The following is a 21486-nucleotide window of genomic DNA, read 5'->3' as shown; positions in this document are numbered from 1 at the left end:
AAAAAGTATCGATTTTTAATACTTTAAGACGAGCAACAAATTCAGTTTCTTATATATTTCGATAGTATATTGTCCACAGATTATTTTAATACCAAAAACATGCGAGCAACAAATTCTTTTAGTTAGTTTATATAATATAATAGCGCGTCGTATAGGGTCCGCGGCGACAAAGTATCGATTTTTAATACTTTAAGACGAGCAACAAATTCAGTTTCTCATATATTTCGACAGTATATTGTCCACAGATTATTTTAGTACCAAATACATGCGAGCGATACATTTTTTTATTTACTTTTACTTCGCGCAAGTGAATGGTAGGGCGCGGCGAGACTGAGTATATAGTGGTATTAATTAAATAATATACTTTTTTTAAAATATTTTTGTTATTTTAGAGCAACAAAATAGCAACAAATTCTAGTGTATTTTATTTTTTGATTCGAGCTTTATATATATTTTTTTCACTATGGGGGGGGCTGGCTTAATGTCAAGCTAGCACCCCCCACTTTGAATGTAAATTCCTGCTAAACGGTTTGAGCAACAAAATTCGGACTACGGCAACTAATTAGCACATAATTAGCACTAAATTATTTGATGTATTTGATTTAATTTGGCGTTGGTGGGGGGGCTAACTTAATATGGGTGAAATTTCTTTCTCCTTCAAATGCCCAGATCTGAAAATTCAAAAATGTGTATTGAATTTTTAGAAAATTTTTCACATACCAGCTTTATTCCTATGAATAATTTAATATATCGTTGGAATGCATCTATATTAAAGAATTGGCATCTGCATATGTAAAATCGGATATTTTCATAAACATGACTCGACTAGGTAAAGAGATACGCGAAATTGCGTACCGTATGCGAGGACAAAGCGCGAAAGCAAGATTGCGCGAAATTGATCGTGAACTCTGTTCGGCTTTCGTCGTACCTTAAGTAATACCAATGATTATGCACATAAGAAGCATTCTCCACGGACAATTTCGAAGCGCAGCCCTACGTAAATTGCGAGAAAGCGACCGCGGTGCGTGCAGCGAAACGCCCGGCGTGAACGCACCCATGCGTGCACGCGGGCATAGTAAAGGTCGATAATACACATATGTAGTCCGTAGCTCGTGCAATCGTAGGTACTTTGAGAAGCGCGCGAAATGCGCGCTGGACCATTCGCGGTGGATCGCGTTTCTGTTTCGCATGTAAGACGAACCTACCTAACGATCGACACTAATGATCTCCAGCAGAGAAGAGGATATTAAACTTAATATCGCGCGGGAGGAACGAGCTCGCTTTCGTTGTCGAGTCACGAGACGATTTCGCGAAAGCTTTTACATGTTGCATCGAGTGGCCGCATCGCCACTAAAATCGAAATTCTGTAGATTGAGAATGAGATACTCTCTTTAAGATTCTCAATCATTAAAATTGCGATCCGTCATTGCAACCATAAGTAAATTATAAAGTAGAAGCGAGTCAAGTGAATCATATGAATTGTTTCTTGTTCAAGAGATTCGTCAAAATAAGTGACTTTTCTCTGTATTCGCTCTCGCGTTTGATTAATACATAGACTAATAATACTATATAGATTAGTAAATTATATTTAAAACTTTTTTGTGAGCTTTTGTTAATAAATAATATGTAATAGATCTTGTCATAAGATTTCTTTTTCGCTGGAAATGTAAAGTAGATTGAGTTATACATTTATTAATACAGAATAGTTTGTTTTGCTATTAAATGCAAGTAGTGACATACGAGAAAACCAATTTCTTTATATTACAATATAATTGCACTGAGAAAACAGGAGAGCTCAAAAATGAAAATTTTTATATAAACATTCGAAATAGTTCTAACAATAAGATAATTCCATTATTTTTTCAATAATAAAAAGATTAGTTACAGATACTTATGCGTATAGAAAAAAATATATATTTAGACGTTTTAAATTATACGCTCGATTAATCTAAGAGTCGACTCTAAATGCTACGAGTCACGCCTAAATACGGATATCCGTCACCGCATTCGCAGAGAGACTTCGCATTTCAGAATATATATTTGGCAAGGGAACAATGGGAAATCACGTGGCGAACGTTAGACACCATATGTTCTATCTCGCCAATCGCTCTCGCAGAATACGATTGACATTTCTTCGGCAAGTAGAGCGTATTGCGGCGTCGCAACGCATCGGCCGCTAATCGCGCTGAGTCACACGCATCGAATCCGCGTGTCGTCGAAGGGACGAAGTCAGGTTGTAGACGACATATCGGAAGTTCGAAAATAAACGAGCCATTTTTGCCGTTTCATTGGAAGTCATTTCGACGCGCGCGCTCGAGCGCGTAACGACGCCGATAACGTCGCGATCTTTACGAATGCGCGAATGTCTTTTTTATCTCGGTGAGGAGTCCCCTCGTCGCTACGTTCGTATTCCCCCCCCCTCCCCCCCCCCCGCAGGAGACGAGACGAGAATCTAATCAGATTTCTTCACTCGCGCTTCTCGGTACGAACGCGTCAGGAAAGATAGATTGGGATAATGACGAACGACACAAGTAAAAGAATTCCGTGTATCGAAGGATACATAAATCAAGAGTCCGTGCTATCGTAAAAAGTCACCGTAAATTTATATAAAGGAAGAAGCTGTAAAATTTTAGACTAGCGCAGAATAAAGAAGCTTTCCTTTCTATCAGTCTGATAGAGAAAGTGTCGAGGCTAATTTATCCATTTTCTTTTTTTCTTAAAAAATTTTTTCGAAATATAAAAAATCGCGCGTATTTTCTCTCCGTTTGTTTAAATCGAAAAAAGGTGCACAATTTCACAGAAAATTATGATAATGAAAAAGGCGTGATTGCGTGAAAGAGGGTGAATAATGTTGGCGATGCTCGAAGAGAGAGCTTTGCTCGTAACGGTATGCTCAGCGAAGCGACTTAACGCACTGCTTCGCAATGTTGCGATGCGCGCTCGTTTACAGCTGTCAATCTCGCTCGCAACAATGTTATTAAATCCATTTAAGTGCGGTGTATAAACGTATGCTCGGCAGACAAGATCCTTCAAGGATCCTTCCACCCGAGTCGGATGCGCGCGATCGAAACATCTTGATTATTGACCGCAGACACGATTCGCGCTTCTCGTGATCCGAGAGACGCATAACACGCGGCGAATAATTAGCGTAATCAAGAGTTCGTTAGTAAAAACCACCATTGCTAGCTAGTTCCCAACATTATCAGCGAATACCTAAATAAGATGCAAAAATTAAAATACACGCTACCGTGCAATTGCCTCGTTATTATTTAATGGCAGATTCACTGACGAGTTCCCGACGAGTTTCCTTAGCAAAAGGCGGATAAAAGACTGATTTAATATTTTGTCACATTTAATATTGCAAATATTGAATATATTATATCGATAATGTTATAAAGTTTATGATAAAATTAATTAAAAGATAAGGGTTTTTGTGTCAACTAGTTACGCTTTCGTTAGAAACTTTTAACATTAAATAATCTTAAAGGATATTTGAACAGACAAACACACACTTTTAGACTTGCCTTCTGCTTGTCAGAGAGATACAGACCATTTCATTCAAATCATTCGATCTACGCGTGAATAAAGAAATCTATCGAACTTACGACACCATACGATATACGTATAACATGTACGTGTATACTATATACATGTACTATCATAAAGAAAAGGAGAGGAAGAAAATATTTAAAAACGAGAAGATCTTTTCGTGGATCATATAACTGCTATGTCGAAAACTTTGATGGATAATGATGGATAATTCGATTGCATGTCCGACGTGTTGAAGCTCGTTCGACAAAGAGCTATTAATTACGCAAGAGACGCGTGTACGTACTGAATTTAAGAGGACATCGTTCGAGTTGGTAAAAAATGTAATAAGAATCAACGACGATACGCTAATTGTACGTGGCACGCATGAATCGTTTTCTCTACATGGACTTTATGTGATAATCGAATAACATAATTATACGCAAAATGCGAAAGTTATCTAATCCATTCATCTCGAACAATTCATCTGCGGCAACCAGCAAAGACGTCCGAAAGGATGACAGTCTTTCGTATATATAGGTTTTACTAAAAAGCGTTGCACACACAAATCATAATACGATACAATAAAACGATATACAATAATTCGAATTGGTGACTGTAAAGTAATCGAACGAAGCAAAAGAAGGTGTTTCGTAACGCGGTTAATTGCAGACGTTGCAAAAAATAGCGATTATTAACTCGCTTTCCTATACGACAATGATTTATGAATCTTGCATAAGGTATAAGGACTATTTTAATACCATATTACCCGAGCTTCGAAAAAAATGATCGCGGCGAGAACCCGATTTTTCGATAATTATTTCATGGATATAACCGATCGTAGATTGACCTTGAATATTATAAGGTACCTAGCGAACGTGTTGATCGTTGAGCTTCCGGCCAAACTGCTTGTGAAAGTGTGTCACATTCGACACAATGTGAGACGCGATTGCGTAAGATGCGTAAATTTCTATAACGGGTATTCGCGTTATTTAAAGAGAACGTTGCAACTCGAATCTTGTCTCCGTATGTTAGCTCGATAGCACTCATTAGTATGCCATATAACGGTATCTTTTTTTCTTTCTTTAAAAAAAAAAAAAAAAAAGGCACAATAATATTTCTTCTAAAAAATAATATTATATTTGTATTACATGAGAGAGAGAGAGAGAGAGAGAGAGAGAGAGAGAAATATCGTATTCTATGTTCCATTTTGTTATATACATACATATGTGTGTATATGTATACATTATATATTTGGATCACATTCTATCGGTACCAATCGATACATTTATCTCTGACATACGAGACTTTTCGAGCAGTTTATCTTCGTCGTAAAACGTCAAGCGTGACAAATGCGATTCGCAGGAGTCCTTTGTTCGTCGCTTTTCCAAGAAGATCGCACGCGGGATCTAAAGGTTCCATCAACCCCGTGTCGCACAGATCAAAAAGATCCATTAGATTATTTCCGATCGGGATCCCATCAACCTTCCCTACGGCTAAAATAGGACCTTCGTCTCTCTCTTACATGTCTTTTTCTGCGCGCGAACAGAAAAGATCCTCACGTTCCCTCCCCATCTTCACCGTTCTTCCTCCCCTTCAGGCATTCACTCATAATCAAGAAATCGTAGCCGCGGCGGATCTATTCGCTTCGATCGAAGCTAATTTGTAGCATAATATAGAAGGAGAAGATCGCTCCTAACCCGCATCCTTCGCGGCAAAAATTGGTTCCTTTAGTTTCTAAGAAGTAAAAGTTCTTCTAGGGCAAACCGGATCGCGTATATATATATATACGTATATATCGTACCACTCTCTGAACCACCAGAGGCTAAATTAGTAGACCATGTATCGCTTTTCAACCGTTCTTTTTTGATATCGTAGACTAGAGGCGTGAACGCCGAAATATTAAAGGTGGAATAATAGCGGGAAATAGAAATTCTGATTGCATTAGAAATATGCCGCTATAGATTTCAACTAGAAATTTGCATATTATTTGGAAAAAAAGATATTCTCGAGATTTCATATATTGTATTTACACTTGTCGAAACAAACCCTCTATTTTGAAAATAGAAAATAATTTGCTAAAAATAGACGCGTACATCTTTATGGTATTAGTTGAAAGAAATATATTTGACGGATCATATTTGACAGTATTAGTGCGGAGAAAAAATAAGAATAAAGGGGATATTTTCTTCGAGGAGCTGTATAATGGTCCGTTAACGTAAATAAATATACTCTACATTATACGCTACTATAGTGTATACGTACGAATTAATTTCACCGTGGAATAATAATAGCCGGTTGCACTTAATAATCATGCGCATACGGATAGCTAAAAGTACGAACATATGCCGCGCGATATTCTCTCTTATGTATTCGTCGTGGGACGTGGGTATTATTCGCGAAGGTCGTCCCACGTAGATTGCACTGTGTCAAACGGATAGAATCGCCCGACAAACGACATGAAAAATGAAATGAGGGCAATGCGAACGAGACGCGCGAGTCTCGTGTTCCTTCGAACCGAGAAAGAATGCATCCATTGTCTTTTCATGGAATCCTCAACCGACGAACTCTGCGACCGCGCGTGCAACATCCGTGAAGGTAAACGTATGCGGCTCTTGTAAATTTAATTAACTTAGTTTTAATTAATTTAGTTCTTCGTAAAATATTTTCATTGCATTCTCGAACCGGAAATAATTGAAGGAACTATAACAGCTGTAAAGAAATTAGCATTCATGTAATATCCGCTAATTTGAAATTTTTCCCAACGATCCAGCCGTCGACGAGAACCGTGTCAAGGTAAATTTTCTTTTCCCAGAAGTGCTTATGTGCGTGGATGTGCCGAGAGGGATGGTTTAAAGGAGGAGGAAGAAGAAGGTCAGATACAGAACGCATATAAAGACGCATACGCGGCCGCGTGTAAAGAAAAGGGGGCAACCGCGTACGCATTTAAAATACACGCGGCGTTTCTCAGTAACGAAGCGGCGAAAAAATGCTAGGGGGAAGAGGGAAGGGACTGTTTCCCGGGGCATATAACGACCATAATAGGAAGGTAGAGGAGCCTTATCCCCAGAACCGGGTTACGTTTGTCCGTTGTTATGCCGGATGGTTTCAACCACCGCGTCTGGGTGATCCGCGGGATCTGGGTGAGATCGAGCGAGAGTAAGAAAGAGACGGAGAGATCGCGAAGGAATAAGATACATAATGAGAGAGGCGACAAGACGAAGAGAAAGAGAGATAGAGGCGAACAGAACTCGGCGCTCTGCTTCTTCGTTCCGAGCGCCAACTCTCGAAGGAGGTAAGAAAAGAGGCGAGTAATACAAAACGTACATCGGGACTACCAGTGCATCGAGGAAACGGAACAAACTGGGGGAGCTCGTGCGTGTCGAGTGACTTCGAAATGGAAAAGCGAGCACTCGATAACATTCTATCCCGCGCTCAACTAAAACGCAAAAATATAAGATATTTTTACAATATATATATTAGAAAGGCGCGACAATATATATATATATATTCAGAGTTTACTTTTCATTACAATTAAAAAGCAACGCCTTGGATGCAGTGACACTAATAATAAGAGATATCCAAGTACAATCTATTGGCTAGAAAGGATTTCCGCACAAACCGGTGTTTTTCAATTATGTAAATACTTTCGATGAAAATTCAGAGTAACATTTGCATGGAAATTAAATTAGAAACTTAGCTTGGTTTATTCATTAAAAAATTGACTTGATGTTATATAAACTAGATTCAATGTTATATTTTTTTCCTTGAAAATTAAATTTTGCGTTTATCGAGCCAGCGAATATCTGTACCAAATAATATTTTACCTTACTTTTCGCGTATTTCGAGACTCTAATTATATATCGATAGACACAATTATGTTAATATATACATATATGATTATAGAGATTATAAAGGAGATTAAATATATGATCCCAGACTCGCGACATCTATTTATTTAAATTTCGCAAGAATTTTTATTCCCGGTGGAGTTTTAATTTTATTGTAAATAAACATAAAACTATATCGTAGTCGCGCCAGTACCCGCAGATAATCCCCTGAATTTATTACGCGAAGACAGGCCATCGCACCTGCAGCTGACACTTATGGTCACGCGGATACGCTCTTTCTCTTTCGCGCACGCGGCAGGTGCGCTCTTCAGAGTAATATCTAATCCGCGTTAACGACGACCGAGTTTCGCACGGTTAAAATCTTAAGCGGCTCTACCGACCTGCTTATTAAATCTCACATCCTGCGTAACGATTTCTCTCGTTGCAGCAGAAACATCTACATCACGCTCTCGTGCGAGGTGCGAAAACGCACGACACTCATTTCTAATGAATTATTACATCGATCATCCACATAGATATATATTAGCGTAAATAAAATAAGAGTAGAATAGAAATGATTTTAGAATTTATTCAAAATATCATTGTCATTGTGTATCGCATGTTTGCAAAGAACTAAAATTATTTCTTTAAGTTTTTCTCTAATTTTGGAAATAATCGTCATTGTTTAATGGACTAAATATATATTTTAACAGTTATTATTTATCATTAAATTATTTTTCAATAATCAATTTTTTATGATTAAAACATAATTGTAAATTCACGAAATAATTTTGAGTCCTCGTAGTAAATCGAAGATTTAAGCGATCGCACATTACCGATAAATGTTGGGCGGACATTATTAACGAGCGTAAGAGAACGCGTTTAAAGGATGGATCAAAAAATGCCTTTATTAAAGGAGGCAAGAAGCGTTTATTAAAGAGGAGCGAATCCACGGATTGACACCGTCGGTTGATGGAAACTGTGAAAGCTGAAAATCTAAAGATACGCGGTGTCATTTATTAAAGAAAATGCTAATTCGGGATCGACCACACGCGGCGGCTAATCACTATCTCGAGTACATCCCGGAATATTAATTAGAAATGTGATTAATAATAAGGGAGGAGTCCCGAGGGCTGGTTAAATGCGGATAAAAGTAACGCCGGGCAACGCGCGACTAGGCGCCACTGTTATCGTAATTATTGTAATTGGTCTTTACGAAGGCCATGAAAACTCTTCTCCTTATTCCCTTCCTCGAGAGCACCGAACCGAAGAGGCGACTCGATCTTCCGGTTCTACGATCGAAAGTAGATGCAGAAGCGACGAGGCAAGGAGGCAAGCAAGCAAATCTCCCGCTTCTCTGCTGTTGTGACTTTGATAGTTAAAGTACGAGAGAGAAAGTTCTTCTTATCGTTAGTATTTTAACAGTATTTCTCCGTTAAATAGGAACCATTAAACGGACTTTTGTAAGCATTTATTGAGGTATGCGCCGCAAATCTAGGTATCAAATCATTGAAAAAAAGATGTCGATGTAAGCGTTATTAAAAAAATTCGCACAAAATATATTCCGATCTAAATAAGTCTTGTGTACCTAAGTTTGAATACTCGACGCGATATTTTAAGCCGATTGTATACATGTACGAAATATTTATATCGTGACGCACACAGTCATAACGCGACCAAAAGCCATGTAATCTCGAGAATCATTTCCAAGAAGGAGGTTCTTACGGTATAAGGGATTTGGGCCGTCCTCAGAAAAATAAGTATAGCTTATAAATATAAATATCTTCATTTATATCAAATTACGATTAAACGCACATCCGAATATAACTGTTCGATGAATATCGGATTTTTAGGATGAAAAAAATTGAATAATAACAATTTTTATTTTATTGTTACATTTCTTTAGAATAGGACTCCAGAATTGCGCGATATACGATACTGATGATATTAATAAATATGCGTTCCGAGAAGTTTCGATAATTTATCAGATCTAACCGTCACGAGGGAAAATCGTATGTTTCGTACTTCTGCTAATTCCAGAGCTAATGATACGCAATACGTGTGATTAGATACGTGCTGTGCGCGTAATTTACGGATTGTATTGTGGGTATATGACCGATTGCGCGATGTAGGAACAACATAGATTTTGCAGGAAAGCGATCGTCGTGTAAGTCGCAATAAGAAGCTGCCCCGCTTCATGAAATCGATATCGATTGATCGGTATTTTTCGGGAAAATGTTTCAAGAGTTCTACCGCCGCATCGCCGATCGAATGTCAGAAAGATGAGAATCGCGGAGATAAATGCCGTTCTATTGTCTTTTCTTTTTTTTAGAGGCAATTTCTTACTGCATTCGTTCCATTATAATAATAAACGCAATAAATGTGAATTATTTCGAAATGTTTCTCCTACATTACAGTTAAAAAATTTTCTTTCATTCTACTTATATGTATAACAAAAAGATTATATATATATATATATATATATATATATATATATATATATTAATATATTTAATATACAATTGTTTATTTTATATTCCATTTTTAAAAGAATTTCTATCGTCCAGAGATATAATGGAGAAGATATCGTAATCTACCGTATCTTTCATCACGTTCCCCGATAATTGTTCGATACGATGAAATTAGGACCGTGCTCGGATAAGCCACGCGCAAACAATAGTGCACTTCCGCGAATTACGTTTTATTCGAGCGCATTCTCGCCGCCGCGGGCTGACGTTGCAGATGAAGTTGAAATGAAAACCGGTCAAGAGAGTATCGTTCGCGAGAGCCTTTGTTTTAATCCTTCGGCTATTTGCAATTTTGTTTTTCTCTGAATTTAATAATTTTCGAGAACAAATAAACATTTTCATATAATGGGTTACTGGTTACTGACAAAACGAAAAAGAGTTTTGTTGATAATCACTAATAATCAGGTTATAGATTGAAATTGCAAAATAGTAGTAAAATATATATATAGAGAGAGAGATTTTTTAGGATCATTGTATTGTATAAATATCCTTTGGCTACTATTATAAAATCCAATGACAAGTTCTTGCACATGACTTGTATATTTAGATATGATTATTTTTCTTTATTAGTAATCACGTTAATCGATAAAAAAACAAGATTTCCTTTTTTAAATTTCTTTTATGATCTAATCGTAAATTATTAATTAATATATATATGTATACACACACATATATATATATATATATGACATTGACAAAAAAAATCTCACATTTTTGAATCGCAACAGTATTCATATAACCATGACCATGATAATATATTCTTGCGCGGGTTTTCTTATAAATCGCAGTTGTTGTATTCAACAATTATACACCATATACGTCGTTTGGGTGAGAGCAAAATCTAATTATAGTAGCTTACATGGTTTTATCTTATCATATAAATTATAATGTACCGACGATGTGTTCAAGGTATCATCGACTCTCCGTGCGGGAGAGCTAGAAAAATGCCTATGCAATTCGGTTCTAATCATAGATGCAAGTTTTGTGTTTTGTGTCCGCTGCCAGCGCGTGTAGAGGGGATACGTACACAAGCGTGAACCGTGTAAGTATCCTCTTTACACGCGCTGACAGCGGGCACAAAACGCAAAACTTGCATCACTGGTTCTAATGCGTGCTCTCGTTATCGGTCTTTTTATCGTTCAAAGCACATTAACCGTATACATTAAAAGCAGCGACAAATGCAAAAGGGACATACACTGTGCGCGCATACGATGCAAGTATTAAGCAAAGTCGTCAAAGTCTCAGATTTATTATCATTATCTTAGTGATAATACCGGTCAATATTTATCTTTAAGCCACAAACTAGTCTTGTATCGGAAAACCTTAATTCTTAAACCTTAAGCTCATTGAAAAGTTATATATATTGTATATATCTTAAGATATATCTATTACAAAACAGGGGAAACAAGTTTTATATATTTGTATAACTTTTGAAATAACCTTCATAAATTATATATATATTAGATATAGAATATAATTACTTTTATTTTTATATATTGATAAGTATAGAATTATAATCATATCAATCAATCATATTAAGTTATTGTATTCTCAATAAAAACACCACAATAAAGACACTAGAAAAGATTCGATTGGCGATAACAAAACGAAAATAAAAATATCGCGGCTTGAGAAGAAGAATATTACAATTAAATAAAATTTCCCCGAGAGTCATAATATAAATAAGAAAATTTATTATATATACAAATTATATAATTTGATTCTTATTTAATTTGCTTTCTCCTTTTTGCGAATAAAACTCAGGTCATGATAAAATATACAATAAAATATTGCTGTTAAATGCGTTTTTTTGTCTCCCAGCTGAAATTTGTAACCTTGTTTCTCGAAGATTAGATCTTGTCGGATTGCCAATATGTAAAATGATCGAGGCGTAATACATTTCCATATTTATTTCGTCTTCGAGAAACTGACCCCAATCCAAATAGGTATCCGATCACTCTCACCGGATACATTAATTTGACAACAGAAATAACACATAAGAAAAAAAATACCGTACGATAACGGAACATTCGAGGATAGCGCGTGAATCGAAGTCATCACGTTCACGAGTAGTCGTGGGAGAAAAGCAAACGCCTCACCGTTGGTCAACAGTCATAATCGACATGCTCGCGTTAATTACATTTCTGACACACGGCCTCGTTAGTATGCTCTCGTTCGCAAGGCGAGGACCACGCGCCCGGCCGGGGGCTCAGGGTGCCGGGGAATCCGCGTACTCTCCCTAACAATGTTTGTTATAGCGGACGTACATCGAGGAATGTGCGCATTATATCATTACGCACTATTACCTATTACATACCTCGTTACACCGTATATATCGTATATTATCCTAGATACGCCGGAGGAAAAAGTGAGGATCTTCTCTTTCTTCATCTCGCTCTCGCATCAAGTCTCTCTCTCTCTCTCTCTCTCGCTCTATGCCACTGATGAGACCCTCGGACCATTACCATGCACGTCCGCGCGGTGCATCTCGCGCGCGCGCGCGCACACGCGTTCCTAACGCCGTACGTGCACATCGTAATACTTGGCGCGGGCTATCTAATTGTATAGTAAATAACCTTCGTAAATTACGCATATAATGCTTAATGCCGCGCGCGCGCGCGTCATACGGCCGCGCTTCGCATTGTGCCGCGCGCCTATCGCGTTATGACATTCAATTGCGACGTGTCAAGCAATCACGACCGCCTTACAGACTCCGACACTTTATGGCGCGCAGTGATATTGCACGTGGAGAAGCGTGGTCACCCGCCGAGAAGGATAAAGGGAGAGAGAAAGAGAGAGAGAGAGAGAGAGAGAGAGAAAAAGCAGAAAGGGAAAGAGCCCCAGAAAGCGAGTGTCTCTCTCTCTCTCGGGGCGACGCGTCGTCTCGATAAATTGAGTTTATTCGCGAATAACTACGAATTAATAAACGTTACCGTCGCGATGGCGACGTCGATAACGCATAATTGTTTTATATTTATATCGCGTGTCGGGACGCGCGCGTCGTGCTTTGACCGGCGACGGATAATTAACGAGAGAGATAAAACCGTCGGAAATTTTTTTTTTTTTCCGTTGTGCGCTAATGGCCGCTCTGTTCCGAGTTCCCCATCCGGTAAAAAGAAAAAAAAAAGATCGTCTTTTTATTTATTTCGTAATTAGCGGTAACGTAAACCTGTACGTTTGATTGATACTTCCGGCGTACGTATAATTTATTTATGAGATTGCAAATATATGAAATGTTAAGATACCGAGGTGAAAGAATTCATCTTGATATAATATAAAAATCATAAATTACGGTACATTTAACTCTTTAATTATTAATTTTGTTCCAAGATATTTACAGAATAAAAATTCAACTCTTAACTAGTAATAAGCACAATTATTAATGGAAAAATTATACATTAAATAATAATAGAGCGATGTTTCTCTTTACGCCGCGTCATTTGCTCTCTCCCTCCACTCTCTTAAAAAATTGTGAATATTATTTTTCAGTAAAATGCAAGTTTCGCGAGATAGGGATTCGCCACGCGACGTATTCATTTACCTTGAAGCCGACCTCCATGGTGAGCAGAGAAGACAATGTCTGGCCGGCCGGCCTGTACTTTCTCTATAACCGGATAATCGCGGAACAATGTTATAACGGGCTTTATATCGCGTGCGATTGCGTAATCTCGTACGAAACCTTCCCGGTAACATTGACTTTTTCAAGTTTAATTGATGCTCGTGCTCCGATTACTAATTACCGCTACCGCGGTGAACGTGACACACATTTGATTTTGCAATTAGTCTCGATGCGGCTCAATTGCACATTGTAGTCAAGCGTCAAGTTTGCGTATTCAAAAGTACGTTGCCCGCACGTCGAGAGTAAAAAATATTTATCCTTTTTTTTTCGCACCCTTTATATTCCCGGATAGCTTAATAAATGTCCATTAAATGTAGAACAATACGCGCACGCAAAACTCAGTAATTGAAAACTTTAATAAAAATTATACGGGATATATATATTTTTTTTAGAATATATAATAGAACGTACGCTGAGAGAAAAAAAAAAAAAAATTGTTAACTCGACTAAATCCGTTCAACTAATTATCATTTTTTTAATTGAAGTATTTACATATTTAAGTCGAATAATACGACATATTAAATGTAACATGACATATGTTTGACTTAAATACTTAAATATTTTAATTAAAAAAATAGTAATTAGTTGAACGGATTTAATTAAGTTAATAATTTTTTTTTCAGTGTACGTATGTATACATGCATGCATTATATATATATATTATAGATTATTATTATGTATATATTATATAATGTAAAAAAATCTATATAATCTTTTTTATTTCACATAGAAAACATATTAATTTATTAATTATACAACCGCATTAAAATATTTTAATAAAGAATTATTTTATAGATATACAATTGATACATTAATATATTCTTTTTATATATAAAATATATTAAACTAGAAAAATATATTAAATTAGAAAAATATTTACAAAGTAAATAATTATAGGCTGTCGGCTTCTTACTTTACGAACGCCAGATCAATGTTTATTTTATACTAAAGGAATATATGTATGTGCATAAATAAAAATTAGATTTTATAAAATTTTATAATAATAAATTTTATAATAAATTCTAATATATATCTAAAAAATAGTATAATTTATTTTATATATATTGAAACATATTCTATACATATACATTGAAGCTATTGTACGTATATATTAAAGTATACTCTATTTTTAATAAAAAATTATTTTATGTGATTCTACCGTAATAAGTACATTCTTCAAATTTAAGTAGCTCTAGCAAATATTTTGCTTTAATTTTTTATGTTCCCTTTCATTCTACGATTATAGGAAGTCGGTTCGAAATATAAGCGAATATAAACGATCGTATGCAAAAATGAGTTACTTCGTAAAAATATCAATTATAAATTATACGTATAGAGAGTTGGATTTAGAATATAAACTTTTTCATTGTAAACATTATTTCATCGCACGTAAACATCGTTGTTACGCATCAAAATAAATATAATAATTAAAAAAAAAAAGAGAGAGAGAAATACACAACAGCCTACGTGACTTCGAACGCGCAGGTTTACCACCATTACACCGCCATATATATATATATATATCGATACGCGAACCTGGCGTCGCGATTATGATAAACGACCGCGCGCAAAAAAAAAACACAAAAAATCTCACACACACGCTTATACATATATTATATATTACGCGCATTATGCGAAAAATTATATAGTATTACAGATCGTACGCAAAAAGCTACGCACTTACTTGGTGATGCTGAACTATCCGATGTCGGTGTCGGTGGTTGTGGACGGTCGTCGCGAGGCACGGACGCTTGTATAAAGGCTAATTTTTGCTCTTTCCCCACTGGTAACAACTCCACACTGTGGCACTCTTTCTCTGTATGTGTACGTGTATCTCGCGAGTATCGGTGAAGAGAAGACCGGGAGATCGGGGATACACCCGATCTCGAAACGGATCGCGCGCGACGAAACGAGTACGACGATATCGACGGGGCGAGAGGAAGCGAATAGCGAAAAAGAATAGAGAAAGAGGGACAGACGAGGGAGAGGCGCGTATAAAATAGGAAGAGAAAAGGAGAGTGACGGACGCGATGGACTGAGTGGTCCTGCTCTAACACAGATCACTGACCAACTACTTCACTTCGAGACTGACGCGATACTGACTCGAGGGCGGCTCGGGGGAGCGCGACACAACCGGCTTCGCGACGTTCGGCCGTTTCCGTCGCCGTTCGGGGACGCTCGGCTCCGCTCGCCTCTCCGTCTGCGCGAACGAAATATACGCAAAGGTATATTAATATTACATGTATATACAGCGCACGCGTATGTTTGTACGTGCGGATCCGCTGTGTATGAATGTATACGTATTACCGTAACACATAGACAAGATAACGTGCGTGTACAAAGGGGTACGCCTACGCAATTTGGGTCCCTGACGATAATGAAGAATTCGTCTATATCTTACGTCAACACGTAACAGTACATAATATCGCGGAGATATTTTTCATACAAAACTTTCATCTACGAGTATTAGAAAATCGATTATATCTATTTATTTGAGCAATTTGTGTATACTCGGTTTTTCTTTAGTGAAGAAATTTTTGGGATCCTGTTTTTCTTGTATATATATTCTTTTAATTGTATATATAATTGAGAAAAACATAGAAACATGAAATTTTTCTTTTTAGAATAAAGTTTCAAATAAAATAGAATTTTATTTATAAATAAAATTATATATATAATTTATAAATAAAATATATATAATTATATATATATATATATAATTTATAAATTATATATATAATTTTATTTATAAATAAAATTATATTTTATTTGAAACTTTATTCTAAAAAGAAAAATTTCATGTTTTTATGTTTTTCTCAATTATATATACAATTAAAAGAATATATATACAAGAAAAACAGGATATATATACAAGAAAAACGGAATATATATATATGTATAGATATTTATATACAATATATAATTTTATTCATAAAGAAAAAAATATTTTCAAGAAACGCGATTTTAAACGTTGTTTATTATACTAAATTTTATAAGAGAGTGCTTTGAATAATTTATATTTAGTACAATTTGCGCTATATAATTTATATATCGTACGCAAAACATGAGATTAATGATTGCGACACGCGAGATTTATGAATTTGATAATGATAAATTTGCGAGCGAGCGCGTTATATCGCGAGCATTACGGAATTATACAGCATTACAAGCTGTTTCGACGTTAAGTACGATATTCAAGGATATAATAGAATGCGGAGGGAACATAGAAACCTAAGTTAATGTTCATAAAACCGCTACAATAAGAATTGAACGCTTACGACCAAAATATGTATAAATAGATATGTATAAAGTGTGATCTGTATCCCTAGAATTTCATATCCTCCTATTCTAAAGATCTCGTGTTTGGTTAGCTATTATTTAATAATTTTACAAATTCTCATTATTCAGATTATTTCACAACAAGAGCAAATAATGTCAAAGTATCTCGAAAGACAAACGATCTTAACTGACTTTTTGACGGAGCATACATTACCTGACAAAATAATTGATTAATACAAAGTCAAGAGAATTATTTCGTATTAAAATGTATATGAGGAAAAATTATTTTGTTTGTTCTTGAGGTATGATAATCTTTCGCGATGATAGCAAAATTGTTATTCCGTACTCCGATCGATCAACGACAAAACCGATTGTTGACGATAGATGTAGAAATCTAGAGAAGCACGTGATTACCGTTTACAGTTCACGCGAAACGGAATGTCTCGGTGTAGAATCCAGGCCGAGCCGAGCGTTTTCTACCGCGTTGATCCGCGCGGTCGTGAGATAATTATGGAAATGAATTTCGATCGTTATGGAGGCGTAGAGATCTCGGCTCTTCCGTGACATGACCCGGCCTCGACAACGATGATCCCGCCCAACACCATAATTTTCCCCACAATTTTCGTGCCTGCGTGTAAACATCCAACGGTACGTTACTACGAAGCACGGTGTAACATATATACGGCATCGCTATAATCTCGGAGGCAAAGTAATACTCTCTTTTACATCCATATTCGTGGATGTACAGAAACCAAATCTGCGCGACCTCAACAAAAAGACGATCTTGTAAAGCGTTTTCGCAAATTCTTTCATTTGTACTTATATATATATATATATATATATATATATTTTTAATCTAAATGTTAGTTGATAAATTTTTCCTTGAACTTTCCAAAGACCTCTTTCTACAGTATCGCGATTAATAATAGTATAAGCTGTTGTAACGATCTCAGATTCAAAGTTTGAAGAAACTATTCTAGCGATTTCGCCGTGATGTACGCCGTGAATGGGACGAGTTATCAGTCAAATACTAACGTCGGTACACGGGATTCTTAACATTCGACTGCCCCTTAAATTATTCTCGCGGCGATGCTATTCAGAGATATGAAAGGATCGCGATGAGCGCGAGGTGACGGAAACCGGAGAGACGTTTGTATAGGCGACGTCTCTCGCGGCGGTAGCGTTTTTACAGGAAGAAAGGAAAAGAAAGAGTAACGCGCGCGGGAGAGAGGATAAAGGGGTACGACGACGTGCGTGTGAGAAATTGGACAAGGACACGAGTGGGAGGGAGGACCACCGATTCTAAGCGCGCATTAACCCCGCTTGTAGCGACCATGCACGGCTCGCATTTAACGGTGCGTGCCCGGCACGGTCACGATTCATGCATAATTTATCTGAAAGCACGTGAAAAATAGTTTTTTGACCCCAGGGGGGACCATAGGCCGGGCGTTTGTCCGCCACGCACTCTGCGTCTGCTGCCGCTACTGTCCATATAGAAAGTGGCTGTGCCCTCGCTTGCGTTATGTACGAGGGTGCGCTAAACTGGTCCAGCAGAATTGCAGTCCAATTGGCTAAGGCTGCTGTTAAGACCATTGTTAATGGCATTGCCGATGTGTTAATGGCATTGCCGAGTACGGTCGAGGACGATTTTACACGTGTGTAAATGCCAATCCTTAAAATGCTCTGTTAAAATATATTAGCAAGAACGTGTTAATATTTGGAGACCATCAATTATAACGATTGTCAATCGTTATAAAATTTCGATCATGAAAGATTTAATAGAGAGTTTAAAATAGGCTCCGTCCTCTTCAGCGATTCGTCATCATTCGTGAGAAAACTCATGATTGATAATGTCGAGAAAACGAAACGCGCGTTTTGCTGTATCAAAATAATTTTCGGCAATTTAATTTTTTTTTATCTCACAAAAATATTACGCGATTTTTGAAATTTAGTCATATATATAAGCGCTGTTTTGAGCGCGTTTACAAGGTGTATCGTCACGGTTTTAAACGGTTCCGCGTAACTTGGCAGCATCCTCGATAGGATCTTCTCAAGCCGTATTATCACCTGCCATAGGAACTTAGTACCGCTCGCTTCAATGGCTTCTTAACGTTATACAACGCTATGCAGAAACCTGTTTGTCATGTATCTCGCTCTCGAGATACATTTTAAAGCATTCTGTCGCTCACGTGCAATGTCTGGCACCCAAAGGAAACCATGTTTCTTGCTCTCTTTCGATTACGTTTCGCGTCGACAATGAGGCTTCCTATCCCATCGTATAAAATATATACAGGGTCTATCTTGAAATCATCGCGAGAGATCTGCGGCCTGATGCGTGGCAACAAGCGTATCGCCGTGTATCATCTACTTCTTTAATTAGCGATATTAAAGCGTGCGACGACAAAACGTTTCTTGAATATTCATTTATGGTCCAACAATTATACTATTTCTTTCATTTCGCTGTCTCTATAAAAAGAACTGCTATCTTTCCGAACCATTAATTAAAATATCATATAACTTGATTAAAAGATTAATATGTAAAAGCGTGCTTCAAAATTTTTACTGAGACGAGAAATATAGAGATTTTGAAATATATGGTTTATAATTTTATTGATTAAAGTATTATGCCTTACCTTAAAATTTTCATATTTTAAGCACATTACTAATCAAGAGAGAGAGAGAGAGAGAGAGAGAGAGAGAGAGAAAAGAAAAAGAGGAAAACTTTTATACTTCTCGCCAATAATATATACAATAATAATTAATACAAATATGCGTAAGTGCTTTAGCTTACAATTAGTAGCATTTCTAGCAGGCATTGACACTACCATATACTCGTTGCCACTGACATTCTCCATGCTCGTGCATAGCCGGTATATCCAGTCCCGCATAATTTTAACCGCAAGATATACGGAGTTTACCCCGAGGTTAAAGTACCCGCGCATCCGAGCCATAGACAAAATTATCTGGACAAAATTATTCCGCCGATAGTTTTGGAAAAAGAAGAAGAAGAAGAGGTGAACGTACGACAAACAGCCGGCTCATCGTTTTGCGCGCGCGAATTTACAAAGGATTCATTTTCGTATCGTTAGCCTGTTTTGAATTCCACGATGATTCAAATCGCAACGATATACAATAATAATTAATGGCGTATTTGTATCTGGTATTTATTTATGTAAACTCTTAAGACACACATCGCTTAAGCAAAGTTTGCGAGCATCATTTGTTCATCGGTTAATTCTGCATTGTTATCAATTAATTTACGAATACATTAAATTGATATATGATCAGAGTTTCAAGAATTAGCTTTAACAATAACAGAATTAATTAATTAATCATGGAATTGAGAGAAAAAGAAAAAGTTTTATTGATATCGACTGGCGTGTCGTTATTCGCAAAAAAATTTTATCGGATTATCATCGTCCCGTCGATCTTATTCCCTCTCCCCTTCCTCTTCTCCTCTTGTCTATAAGTAGACATCATGTTGTGTGCGTTGCTATTCCTGGCGCGCCTGTTACTATATTAATTATAGGCTTCGACAGAAATCAAGCTCCGGAAGCGAGCGCGTTCCCGTTCTCTCCGCCTTTAATATTCCTTCGAAAGGGCACGATATACATTCGAGTCATCGATTCACGGAAGAACTTTTCGTCATCGTTGTCAAGTGTGAACAATATCGTCAAAAATTACATTTTCTGCGTGATACGAAGACGCACGATATTACGAGGAAGTGAAAGAAGCGGATCCCCTCGCGGAAAGAGAGCATCTTGAAACGACTGAGTGATGTAGCCCGCGTGTCACGTTTGCGCGTATAGCTCGTAATTCCGCTCGCGGAAGACGTACCGCCTCCTCCGTGACGTAAGACCGGTTACATGGACGAGCACGAAAAAGATGAGCGATCGTGTAACGGAGCGTACGATGAGTTTGCGGACGCGCATTTTTCTCGCGACGAGCCGCCGATCTCCGGTAGCCTCGGAAACGAAATGAGAGCACGTACGTGTCGATAATAATTATTTCTTGTTACTTGACCGCAAACGGAGAGGTGATTTACGTACGTTACGCTGTTTCGACGCAGAGAGAGAGAGAGAGAAAGAGAGAGAGAGAGGCGTATTTTTCTTAAAACACGTAACGTCTATTAGTTTTAATTAAAATCGGATGAAATAATAAAAGCCGTTAGAGCTGAATTAGCTATCAGAGATGCAAATTTTTAATTAATCGACCAAAAATTATCAATTTTATAAATTTAATAATTAACCCTTCTGCTTTTTAAAACAAGAGAGCATAACATTAATAATAGTATTAATGATACTAATACTAAATATGAATCAGATTGTCTTCGGGGCGAAAATGCTTGCTTCGTTTCCACGATTGCATGTCGATAGTCCAGCGCGTTTTAAAACGAGAGTTGTCGCGTTACACAATGTAACCATCAATATTTTTGCAATTACTCGAGCCATTAATTATCGGGGAGATTAATAGAACGCGTCGATTATATCGAAGACAACGGACGTGCAATGACGGCCAATTGTATGAATGAATCTGTGATGATACCCTGTTCTAACGTAGATACTAGAAACGAATGAAATACCGATCGTTAAAATTAAAAGGCGTTTATTTATTTCAGTTCAAGATACATACGCCGAAATTTCTCGATTAATACACGCGCGGCATTTTTCGCGCATGTACTCTTTGTTACATAAACGATGAT

The 21486-nt window shown here is 37.0% G+C and overlaps 1 protein-coding gene across 4 annotated transcripts in view; it reads right to left on the bottom strand.

Annotated features, from left to right (window-relative positions):
* The window catches only part of Sano (serrano), a 136606-nt gene extending 121021 nt beyond the window's left edge, over positions 1-15585 (bottom strand). For 2 of the 4 annotated variants that reach the window (XM_070315882.1, XM_070315886.1), the window contains exon 1: positions 15190-15585. The gene's annotated coding sequence lies outside the window, so the exon portion shown is untranslated. Of the gene's footprint in view, positions 1-12203; positions 12285-15185 lie in introns of those variants that run through there. The other 2 variants (XM_070315883.1, XM_070315885.1) reach the window with 2 other exon arrangements.
* Positions 15586-21486: the final 5901 nt, after the last annotated feature.

This window comes from Polyergus mexicanus, unplaced genomic scaffold (genome assembly GCF_030449975.1).
Source record: "Polyergus mexicanus isolate NDT 795.1 unplaced genomic scaffold, iyPolMexi1.0 SCAF_2, whole genome shotgun sequence".
In the NCBI taxonomy this organism is placed as follows: Eukaryota; Metazoa; Arthropoda; class Insecta; order Hymenoptera; family Formicidae; genus Polyergus; species Polyergus mexicanus.
This window is presented reverse-complemented; position numbering and strand designations above follow the sequence as displayed.